This window comes from Daktulosphaira vitifoliae, unplaced genomic scaffold (genome assembly GCF_025091365.1).
Source record: "Daktulosphaira vitifoliae isolate Bord-2020 unplaced genomic scaffold, ASM2509136v1 Scaffold_3, whole genome shotgun sequence".
Lineage (NCBI taxonomy): Eukaryota > Metazoa > Arthropoda > Insecta > Hemiptera > Phylloxeridae > Daktulosphaira > Daktulosphaira vitifoliae.
The window spans coordinates 28,401,605-28,414,434 of NW_026099574.1; the positions used below are offsets into that span (position 1 = coordinate 28,401,605).

The 12,830-nt window shown below is 27.5% G+C and overlaps 1 long non-coding RNA gene across 1 annotated transcript; it reads right to left on the minus strand.

Annotated features, from left to right (window-relative positions):
• Positions 1 to 671: 671 nt before the first annotated feature.
• LOC126901422 (uncharacterized) lies at positions 672 to 12,447 on the minus strand. Its single transcript, XR_007703044.1, has 3 exons — positions 12,307 to 12,447; positions 1,084 to 1,282; positions 672 to 996 (listed from the first exon to the last, which is right to left on the minus strand). It is a non-coding gene; the product is annotated as an uncharacterized LOC126901422 (long non-coding RNA).
• Between the last annotated feature and the right edge of the window lie 383 nt (positions 12,448 to 12,830).

A 12,830-nucleotide genomic window follows, 5' to 3' on the forward strand; every position in this document is an offset into this window, starting at 1 on the left:
AAATATTAGCCCAAAACTAGTTATCGATCATTGATTTTCTCTGATATTACCTAATAAATAAGCTAGTTAATCATGTATTCTCCCAATTTATAAGAGATAAATATAAAAATACTACACTGTTGATCAATTGAGAAAAGTAAATGAAAAACAAGTTATCAATAATAATCAATTATTTATAAATAAATTATCAGTAATTTTATTTTTCGATTAAATTACTGATTCACTCTCTCTCTCTATATATATATATACATAGAGAGAGAGAGAGAAGCATATAGAATACGACTTGTTTATTTATATACTTTGATGTTAATATAAACACAGTTGTGTAGCATTTAATGTCAAAGAAACCATAATTTCAGTCTTCCTTACAGCTGTAAAATTAATATAAAGATGTGAACAGCGTCAACAATTTAAGTAGCAATAATAACTAATATGGCTAAAAAATTCTGGGTGTATTGCTCAGTAAGATGTTTTTTGGTCACTTTTCATTATAAAATTATTTTATAAAATATTTGTCAATTTTAATTTTTACAAAAAGTTTTTATAATGAAAAATCACCAATAACTCGATGACATTTAGTATTAGATGATATGTTTAGAGAATATTTTAACTAAAATACCAATAAATTATCTGACTAATATGAAAACAAATGTGTATTAATTGTACAAATGCAATTAATATGTGTTATACAACTCAATGATCAAGTATTTCCACTTTCAACACAATTTTGTGTTTATAAACAATCGATAGGTGTCACGAGGAAAATGTTTTTCATATAATTCCCGTGTCAGAAACCATTACGAAAATGACATTACAGTTTTTTAACATTCTCGTTTGTATTTGTATTTTATTTTAAAAAATATCCGTCCAGCTTGTCTAACGTAAATAATTGAAACTGCACGCGACTTGTCCGAGTCCGTTGATGCGAACATGACAGATTTCGGCCAAACCTTCGACCGCTGCCAAGTTCGACGACGACAAGGGTTTCTTATCCGCCTACAACAAAACGTGGGACAGACAAGTTGTCGTCTCAGCAACAGCAGCAATAATAATAATAATAATAATAATAATAACAGAACGAACCGTTCAGTCGTGTACTTAAGCGAAACGTTAATCTATCACAACCAGACCATTGAACCAATGATCGATTTTCTGCAGTTGGATTTCATGATGTCACTGCAATTTACTAGATGTATTGTACAGAACTTCAATTCATGTCTTCAAACTGGCTGACTTGACACGTTACATTTGTATGTAAAAAGCGAATTCAAAATTTCATCAACTAAAAAAAAAAACAATAGTAGGAACAACAATCTGAAAAATTAATTTATAAGACCTCGTAAAATATTCAATCTTTCACTTTAGAAACATATCTTTTCTATGTTATTTACTTATTATTATCTATATTAATTTGACCGGAAATTTCATAAAACAACAATTCTTAAGTTTCCCTGATGTTTAATGATTGCAGTCTTGAAATTTATAGATGAATTTTAAAACTAAATTACTTTTTGCTAGAAAAGACATTTGATATTATATGTAGAATTAGGTATACTCAAAAAGGTTTAACAGAAAGTTTCATATTAAAATTAAAACATATTTTTTATATTTGAAACGTAAATTAGTCTTATTATGCTAATATGTTAAAAATATAGTAAATAGATTTTATATCTAAAACTAAAAAATAAACTTTTAGTAATTTTTTTTGAAAAATCATTAAAAATATTTCGGTCTTTAATGTTCATTATAAATAAATATAATGTGGAGTGTCAAAAATACAAAATTATTAAGTACATAAAATGTTATATTTTTTAATTTAAATTTATGGAATGAAATTCATAAGTAACGAGCGCCACGTTTTTTATTTAAAAAAAAACCTTTTTTGAATAATTAATTGAATTTTCGCCTTTTTTTAATTATTTTCTTTTTATAAATTTTGTATGTAGATTGTAATGTTCTCATAAAAAATAAATGTTTGAGTTATCATAAGCAATACGTTTGATTTAAAATCTCATATCAAGGTTACCCCAGCGCTATCTGCCCATCTTTTCATTTTTATTGTCCTTTAGGAATACTTGCTCGTGTTAGATTTCAAATTAAATATTGTACATTACTTTTTAATTACAATATAAGTATTTTATTCTTAATTTTTCGATAAAATATATATTGCATTAGAATATTAATTTAAGTAGTACCATTATATGTTTTGTATTGATTTAGTAATAATCATCTAAAATATTATAAATATATAACAAATTAACAACAAAAACTATAAATATTTACATTTAAGTTTTTTTTTATTTTGAAGTTATTAAACTTACTTTTAATTTTTTGTTGGGATTTGTCAAAATGAGTCTGGTGGTCAGCGAAATGCTCTTTAGGAAAGTACAAGTACATTGAATGGAAAAACAGCTTTTACGCCAGCAAACGCATGGCGTTAGACGTGAAATGGTAAAAAGAGAGAGAGAGAGGGATGAAGAGATGAACGTTATAGGTCTTGTAAGCCGGCAGAGTAGAGTGGCTGCTGTATATCACTACTGCTCCGATCCTTTTAGTGTAAGCGAATAGGCGGTCGGTGCAACATTATAGTAAAGGGGGCAACAAGACCGTTATCCCTCCAACACCACCACCACCGGTCTCCTAGTGCAAAGGCCTAATTAGCCATAAACTCTCTGATTTATAACGCGGGAGAAAATGCAAATATGAAATATGAAAATGAAGATGGGTATAATAAAAGTGATATACGGGGCTCTGCAGAGCCATTTCGAGGAGGCGCCCTCCGGAGTCACTCGTCAGCTTTATGGGGCCGTCCGTCATTGCCGTGACAGTTTACATTGCTACCCTTCGCGTATACCACCCCCGCTCGGTCTTCCGCCTCCTCTGACTCGTCATAGTCGTACTACAGTGAAACACGATCGTATATAAATGCGCGGCGGTGGTGGTATGCCGAATGGATATAAGCATTTTTTTTTATTATTATTATTATTTATTTATTTCGTAAACCCCCCGTTAAGCCCTCATCCTCTACGACGAACCCTTGAAACCGATATTTTGTAATTATTACCACCGCCGCTGCTTTCAGTAAAGAATATAATCAAAATGCGAAAACGCCTCCCTGCGCACACACACACAAACGATTATGTAATAAAACCCAACGCCGTCGGTACTTACAACAAATTATTTATTTTTATGGCTGTATACAAAAAAGAAAAACAATGACGAAATTTCAAAAAAAGGACGTCTTCAACTACAAGGGTAATTGCTCCATACATTATTCACGTTTTAACGTAGACAATGAACACTATTTGTTAAATAGAAATAAATACATTTATGATAGAATTTTATCAATATTAACCAGTGTTCGTTTGAAATAAAATGTTTAATTGATATTAAAACACACTCGAATACTATTTAAAGAACATTATAATTTATTTTGAAAGACTAAACAAAAAATTTGATTTTACTGTTTATTGACTGTAATGGCCATCTAACCAAAACGTACCAAATTAAAAAAAATAATTACTCTTTTTGTTTATGTTACAATTGTTGTATATTCTTCGATGGTTTTCAAAACCATACAAACACAGCCTTACTCTCCTGAATCTTAAAACACAATTTTAAGAACTCTTTAGTTTATTTTAAGCAATGTAATACTTTAATGCCTAACCACCTTCAGCCATAGAAATGATGTTAGTGCAATATTATGACGCACTCATTTTTCCAAAAGAAAATCATTTATAAAATTATATTAGAGCCACAGAAAATAGAAAAACCTTTTCAATCATTAATAAATATACATCCAAACTTGAAAAAAATTCTCATTAAAATTCGTTGAAAATTAATTGAAACTTTTAAATCTAGAGACATCAAATTTAGAAAATATCCCATACAATATATTTATTTTAGACATAAAATTTCATTGACTAAACCTTTTTTTTTTTATTAAATATTTTTTATTTTTACTCGACCATTCAAGTGAAAATTATGGTAAGCATGCAACGAGATATAGAATTTGATAATAAACATAATATTTTACACGTGTGCATTTTAATCATATTTTCATTGTTCTTGACTTTATTATTCAGATATACAAATTTTATAGTTTACTTACTTTAATCGAAACACGTGTACTTAGAAACATTACATCTTATGTCAGTACGCAAATCGTTACATTATTCAAACTCTGTTTTGTTGGGCTACTAAAAACTAATGGTGACATAAAAGTGCTATCTTTTATTGTTCAATATCATGATCATAAGAACATAATGCTAAAACAAATCAGCCTAATAACTATAACTGAGCAGTTCAACTACTCACAGATATATTATTTAATCATGAAAAAAAGCCATTATGTTTACAATTCGATAACAGGGTAATTTTGACACGACTAGAACTCGACTATCTAAATTAAAATAATCCGAAGCACACAAAACGGTTATAATTTGTTATCTTTCCGTATTTGTATTTAATTGTTTTTTCCTACTCATGTTTCTTTTTCTCTCGCTTGATATCCGATATCACTATACAAAGCTCTCGAGGTTCAAGCATAACGAAGACTCTATGTGCAAAAAAAAAACTCTATTTGGCACGTTGACAAGACAACCTGCGCTTTTGTGTCGACTAAAACCGTTCGAAAAACCCCGGCAGGGTTTTGACGCGCTTTTCCACCACAGTACTACACAACTACTCGTTAAAGGGCCACACAACAAATATGTACACGACGTTATTTATAGGGCGATAAAAAAGGATTTGTCTTTTTTTGCCACCCTTTTTGCTCTTCATCCGATATATTATCTATAGATATAATTTGGAACGGATTTACAACTAAAAAAATACTGTTACAGCCAGTCAATTACCACCGGCATTCAATGACACTGACAGGATTATATACAAGCCAAAGGGTTGCCTAAACTTTTTTTAAAAGAGAGTTTTTGTCCATTTGTTCAATATCACTTGTCAACTAGAGCAAAATGCCTAATGTTATTTAAACTAAAGTAGTCTCAATTTATTTTTAATTTAATCTTTAAATTGCTTACGTACTTAAGTTATACGACTGCCCAAAGTAAGTTCAAACTTGGATTTATTTTATGGGATTTTCATTACTGTTAATTACCAAATATACCATTTCAAAGATAGACAAATTTTTCAAATAAATTTAATTATGAAATTCAGTTATAAAAGGTATATTTTTAACTAAAGTGTGATACTTTTTCTTTAAATTAAATAATAGTTAAGTTATGCTGCTGGTCATTTTAGAAATATACACAGTCAGACACTTGATCCTTCAGTAATACTGCGCTAACACAATACAATTTTCACGGACAAGCTTAAAACAATAAAAACCAAATGTTACAAAGTCGTTACTGTTATGGGCTCTTTTGCTTTAAACTTCTAAGGAATCAATTTAATAACCCACGAGACTAAAATGATAATCAGACAATAGACAATTTATGAAATTGTTTTTCATTTCACATTCTTTAATTCAAAAACGTTACATTTATATACTAAATATTTATCTGGTGTTTTTTTTTCACCGAAAAACTACATTTGCCACCCGTACAAGTATTTTTGTTCCGACGATTACTATAGATTTCTAACATAAAATCTGTGAATTAACTGAAACCTTACTCTACATTTATGTTATCTTTTTTACATACAAATTTAACTTTTAGGTCATTTTTTCATTCCTAAGAAAAAAATTTATTTATTTCTTATTATAACGCCTAAAAAGGCAAAAATACAGTACTAAAATAAATATTTACAATAAAAAATATACAAAATTTAACAAATTAATATACTTAACAGTTCAGGGTATGAAGCTAATTATTCAATAATTTAAATTCTTCGAATAAAACCCAACATACGTAATGCTTTACCATATATATGTGTGTGTGTATGTATTAATCCATAAGATTAATAAAAAGTACAATCCTAAGTTTTTTTATATTAGATGCTCTTAAAATACACCAATTTGATAGACACTTTAAATTCTCTTGAAGAGTAAAAGAATCATCTCTGATATTAATTACCATATATATTTTTAAATCAACAGCAAACAACAAGGAATTACTACACAAAAACTTATTACTCGAGGTCAACTAGACGATGTTACTTACTTTAATAATTTTAAATAACCTTTTATTAAATTTAACTTGTTGCGTGCGAAAAGTATTGTATGATCTTTTGCAAAACAACAAAGAAATTTCTTTGAATTAGAAATATTATCAATTATAAATGAATAATAAACTCAAAAATTAGTTACCGCAAATTTTGCTCTTCTAAAACCACGTTTTTGAGAACATTTGATTTAAAAATTCTGTCCAAATGTGATTCAAATATTTTTTTAAATAATTTTAACAATTCACTTAATTTAGATATGTATAATTTTTCTATTTTGATAATTTTCTATTAAGTTTCTGCAACCCGACCTCCCTCGATAAAACTTATAAACCTGGATTTCCATTAAGAGGGAAAAATACCAGATTTTAATGATAAGTATAATAAAATAAATGTATGTTGAAACATACTGAAATTTATATAAAACTAATGCTGGCACCTTATCATACTAAGAAACCGGATCTTGACTAAACTACTCACAAGCACTTATCAGTGCTTCAAATACCTCTCCCACTGTAAACATATAGATTGTAGTTAGAATCAAGTCATTCGAACTTTCACAAACTACTGTGATACTAAAATCAAGAAGAAGGGAATATACAGACCTAAAATAGTCAACAAATATAGTAGTGATTTCATATTGAAAAAATTAACTTATTTGATAGTAAATTACCAAAAAGAAATAAAAATAGCTAATTTTACTATTGCTTAAAAATTCTCATTATTTACCTGTGGTTTGAATATTGTTAACTAGGTCGACTTGAACATTTTTTTCATCAAACTTAATTATCCAAATAATACGTAGAAAAACAAATTACATAGTTGGACGTTAGTAAAACATTTTTAGAAAACCTATAAAATGATTTATTGATTGAAATATGCTGTATTTGCAAAAATAACATTTTTAACGAAAACGTATATAAAAATTGAGTAAAAATGAAACCAATGCAAAATAAGCGCTTTTCTTTTAAGTTTATGAACACATTATATAAAGAAAAAAGTTTCATACATTTATTTGATGATTTATACGTTTACGATTGCGTACATGCCCAAAATTTAAAAGCGTGAAATATAAAATTTAGGGGTGTCTTATAATTTTGACCACTACTGTACATTCAGAATTCATAAATGATTCACCATAGTAATTCATAGTGTATAGCCTTGTTTATTCTACTAAGACTACTCTTTTAACTACAATTATTGTATTATTTTATCTTAAAAATAATTGGTGTTATCCCTTGAAAATTAGTCAAATTTTGTTTTTAATGAAAACATAAACTGTTTAGTTTATGAATAAGATGATCTATCTACAAAAATGACCGGTCAATAACAACTTTTGTACTAATGTTTTAAAAGATATAAGTATTTTTATACCATGGCGGAAGGGGTAGTGCAGTTTATAAAGGGAAAGATAAAATAAAACAGGCCTGCGCTTCGCATTCAGCTATTACTTTAAATTGATGATAACTTCCGAAATACTGATACAAAAGTTGTTGACGATCATCAATTTTATTAGATGCATCATAGTCTAGATTGAAGATCGGTTAAACATGTATGTTTCTATTAAAAAGACTAAGTTGACATGATTTTAAAGTGGAAGGAGGCGATAGAACTGTTTTTGAACATTTTAGAACGTAGGATATTATTATCTTCTGAAAAGAAAAAGTATTATATTTTCAAAGATATTGCGTAAGTCATAGTTAAACAATCACCCTGTGTATTGATTTATAAATTTTTAAAAATAATGACGATTACTTGTCAACTGTTGTTTAAATTGACGTGAATATCTACTACAAGTTTTTGTTAAACGTTTGCAATCGGATGTAACTTTGAAAATTTTATATAATCACTTGTCTGTTTAAAATTCGTATGGAGGAATTTTTCATTTTTAATCATTACTTTTAGATCGTGTGAAAACCAAATTAGAATGTTATTACTGCTCAAATAAAATGTCGAACATATTTTTCAAGATATTATGAACCTAATAATATAAGTTATTTACTGTCATTTCTATAAATAAACTATCTACTCCATTCTATCGATGAAAGAAATAGGCATTACTAAATTAATATACTCTATTTACATTTGTGTTTGATACATTAGAAAAAAAAAGATCAAATTAAAAAACAACTGCGTTAAAAAACGTATTATACTGTGAAAATCCGTTTAAATACAAGCAAACAAAAACAATTTCAGCTCGCTTAGTTGAACACATTGAATATCAAACTACAACTATCATTACTCATAAAAGCATGATACAAATTATATTCACCAAGAAATACATATTTTGCAGTATCACCAAACTTTAAAAAATCAAATTAATTGATTTTATATGACCGCGGTACAACACCACTGAACTAGTAAAAGGTATGTAACATGTACTAATGATAACTTTGGCTCCAGTGTTAATTGTTCTCATGATAAACAAGTATTCAATATTATCTACAGTACATTTAAACTAGTAACAACAATATTTTTTTGTATAATAATTGCAATGTCACCACCTTTTGTACGTTTGCTAGATGCAATATATTGATCCATTTAGATCAATATAGTCATAATCATATTTTAGATTGTGATTTCTGCAACGTAGCAGATATCATTCAATGAGTAAACCTCTTACATTCTAATAATAACCCTTTTAAATATTATATCGTTGTTTATCTCTATGTTTATACATTTTATTCATAGTTCTTGGCTATTTTTTTTTTTTTTTTATATATATTTATGGAGCGTCTTTTTGATATCTGATTAGAAGATTTGAATTCACCACTATATTTGTTTTTCATGTAGATCTTCTCGTAAGGCTTTGGTGTGAGATTACTGACTAGATATCGAATCGATGTTTATCTCTATATATTCGACCATTCCGTATGTAATCATTGCTAAGACTTAAATTTTATGATAGTAGAGATGTCAGAAGCACAAGCAAGTTCAATTAGGACCGGTCGTCTTGTAGGATACGTTTTACAGATTCACTTTGCCTGCACAGCGACAAATTTAACGTTTAATGCAGTTACTATATCTTTAGTGATAATCATACGAGTATCATTATTCTCGCCTGGTAATTCAATACGATTAAAGATAATTAAATTTTTCTGTTTTCCTAGCTTAGTTTGAAATTCACGTATTATTTCATCCGGCCTAACAACATTCGTAGAATTAATTGATTGTAATGTCAAAAATATTACATTTAATTTCTAATTTCATTGCAGCACTTTCATGTCTTGTGCTATTTATTAATGCTTAAAACTCATCAAGTTAGTTACTAAGTACACATAGTTTGTTTTCATACCTAGACAACTTTTGGTATATAATCTTAAATGAATCATCTTGGTATTATTCTAATGACTTGAATTTTTTTATTACATCAACAAAAGTATATTAATTTGAAGACATATTTTATAAGTTTATTGACTTTGTTCGTATTAAGCATTGTTCATTAACATGTTAAAAATGACTATTATAAACAATGTTTAATCAAACTACGCCACCTTCGCGTTACTTGGTCAACAGCGAGTATAAATAATTTTTTTTATTATTAATATTAATTAAGTTAATTTCATTATTAAAATAAAAAATTATTGTAGTTTAACATAGTTTTACCTTTCGTGAGTAATTTTTAAATATAATTACATATTATAAAAAGATAAAACCAATTGTCAAAATTATTGAATTGAGTCTACCAAAAACTAAAATGATCGAGTCGTTTATACGACACATAACATCATTCGAATTTCACTCTAGTTTAATTTACTTTAATTGAATCGAAATGTAATTAATAAGGATGGCGTACAAGAGTTCGTGACGAAAGTTTTGCACAGCAAAAAAAATTAGTTACAAAGGGCCTTTGTAAATGCGGTTGATGTAAAAACTGCACTATACGTGTCGCCTATTTATTTTTATAGCATTCAATTGTTCGTTGTTTTTCTCTTTACAATGGAAATTATTTTTTGTTCTCCATTACCGATTATTTTATGATACAAGTTTATCTCAAACGCCGTCATCCGTTTTAAGCCCGGCCGTTGTTCTAACACTATTTCCTATGTCTATGCTTCTCCTGAAGTATATTCACACGCTTGCACGTCTTTATTACATCGAGGCGAGGAGACTGAAAGAGACTCATGAAGAGAGAAAAAGGAAAAAAGTACACTTTGCACAATAATAACAATAATAATAAGACTTACATTTATGTGTGATTATCGTCTAGATAGTTGGTTAGTTTTTTAGTTGTACAGGATTCTATAACATAGAACTAAAATCTTAATGAAAATAATATAATGTACTGTCTTTCACCTAAAAACCAACTATAACACCATCATAACTAATTCAATACAATATCTTGAATTAATTATTAATCGCATTTAAATATATTTAATCCAAATATGATTACCATTGCTTATTCTCTAAAATGTATACTAGAACTCTATTTTTATTATTTATTTATTTATACTAAGTTCGCAAAATGTTATCTTATTATTATGAATGTAATTGTTATTAGTTTACCATAAACATTAAAATATGTTTTACTTCAATGGTACAAATTTAACCCAAAAATTTAATTTATTGGTAAAATGTGAAAACTTCTTTTTATCGCGTCATTATCATTTCAATGGACAAAAATTCAATATACTTTTGGTAAAGAATGCCCCTAACAAACTGTAGATTACTTTGAGTACAAAAGAACAAATAATGTAAAAACTTATCAACTCAAAGAAATTGTTTTTTATTATACTTACAAAGCTTTCATAAAGTTATGTGTCAAATAAAAACAACTAATTTGTTAAGTCAAGTGAATTGCATATCGAAACAAAATTACGTGAGTTTTTAAAATTTAAAGTTTTATATTTTGATGTGTAATAGTAATTATGTTATAGTGGAATAATAACTTAACAAAAATTGTCAAACGATTGCAATATTAAAGGAACTATTGATTATCGATGATTTTGTTTAAAAAAAGGATCTTTAGAAAATATTATTTATATGTAGTGTATAATAACATAAGATATTAATATATACCACACTCAGGAAAAAGCAATTAAAACTTTTATTTGATTGCATTCCAAAACCGTGAAACTTTATTGTAAAACTCCGGAACAAATTATTATTTCATTATCCCCATAGTAATGAATGATGTATTTAAAAGCTCTGTCAACATAAAATAAACATTTGAGTTTCTTGCCAACAAATATCCCGTTAAAACCTTTTTGTTTCTATTTTTTTTTTTCATTACAGTCACCTTGTATGATTGTGCATTATTATTAACGAACTCTTCTCAAATAAAGGATTCATATTAAATAAACGATTTTCTTAAACCATTATTGACAAATTCAAACTTTGAACGATAAAAATAAATTATTTTAATTATGAAAAAAAAAGTTTTCTCTTTTCTGTTATTATTTTTTTTTTTTTTTTGTGAAAAAAATAATATTTTTTGCACGAAATAACTATTTGATTGACATCTATGTACTCTATTAATCTCGCGCTGTCAAAAAAATTTAAATATGACATGTAGTATTTAAATAATCATGTATTGATACGATAATGACATAACAGTATATACCAACTAAATTACTGATTTTTAGTTTATTGCTCGGAAAACCGTTATCATTCAAAAAACACCTTAATTCAAAAAGAAATATACTGAAAGAAGTGCTATTATTATAACAATTATTTTAATAAGTCTTTTTGTATTTATCATCGAGTTAATAATATAATATATTTATTACCAATAATATACAAATACATTCCGTGAATTTAATTTATTTAATATTTGACTATTTTAAATAATATACGATTTTTAATTATTGATATTTCAGTTATAATAGTAAAAAACAGTTTTCACTATAGTAAATATCCCGAGAAAAAAATGCCTTATAATTTTTTTTTATCAGTGCAATCGTTATTTTAAATAATTCAGTTTAAAGTATAACTCTACTTAAGTATGCCTGTGATATTTTACACTTATTATGCTACACGAAAGTCAATTTTTATTAATATTTTAAGTTATGTAATTTGATGTGATAATTGAAATGATAATATGAATTTTTTAACATGCATATTACACATTTTACTAACAAATGAACTCGTACATTTTCGGTGTTCAATAGTAGACGACGATGCATGAAAATAGGAAAGATTTTGCCTAATCTATTGGGTGTCATCAAGCGATCATAATAATATTATTACTTCTTTGAGTTGACCAAGTGGAGAATGTGAAACGGAAGCGAAGAATTGGTAAACGCTTCGGAAATCCCAAGAGGCAGAAAACGTTTTGGCTGAAGCGATCGGATGATTGTCTACGTCCGGTCTCGAAGACGGTGTTGTACTGAAATAAGCTTTGTGTAATATCAATACATATCCACAAAAAAATGACCATTGGTAGGCAAATATTTTGTTACAACCTTCCGTTTTAGATTGGATATCAAACAAGAGTTTAGTCATACGCCATTATCATAATTTACAACTGACATTTTTTACACTACCGCAATTTAACGAGGTTATGAAACTATAGAAAACTTTTAAACAACTGTGTAAAATATTTTTGTCCTCTTTTTTAATCGTTTAATATATTTATTGAAATACGACGAAATGATTCGAATAAAAATATCGTAATCAAAATATGTGTTAACTGAACATTGTGCGTTTTTAATGATTTTAGACTAATCGAAAGAAACAGAAAAACGTATGCAGTTTTACATCAAAACATTAAT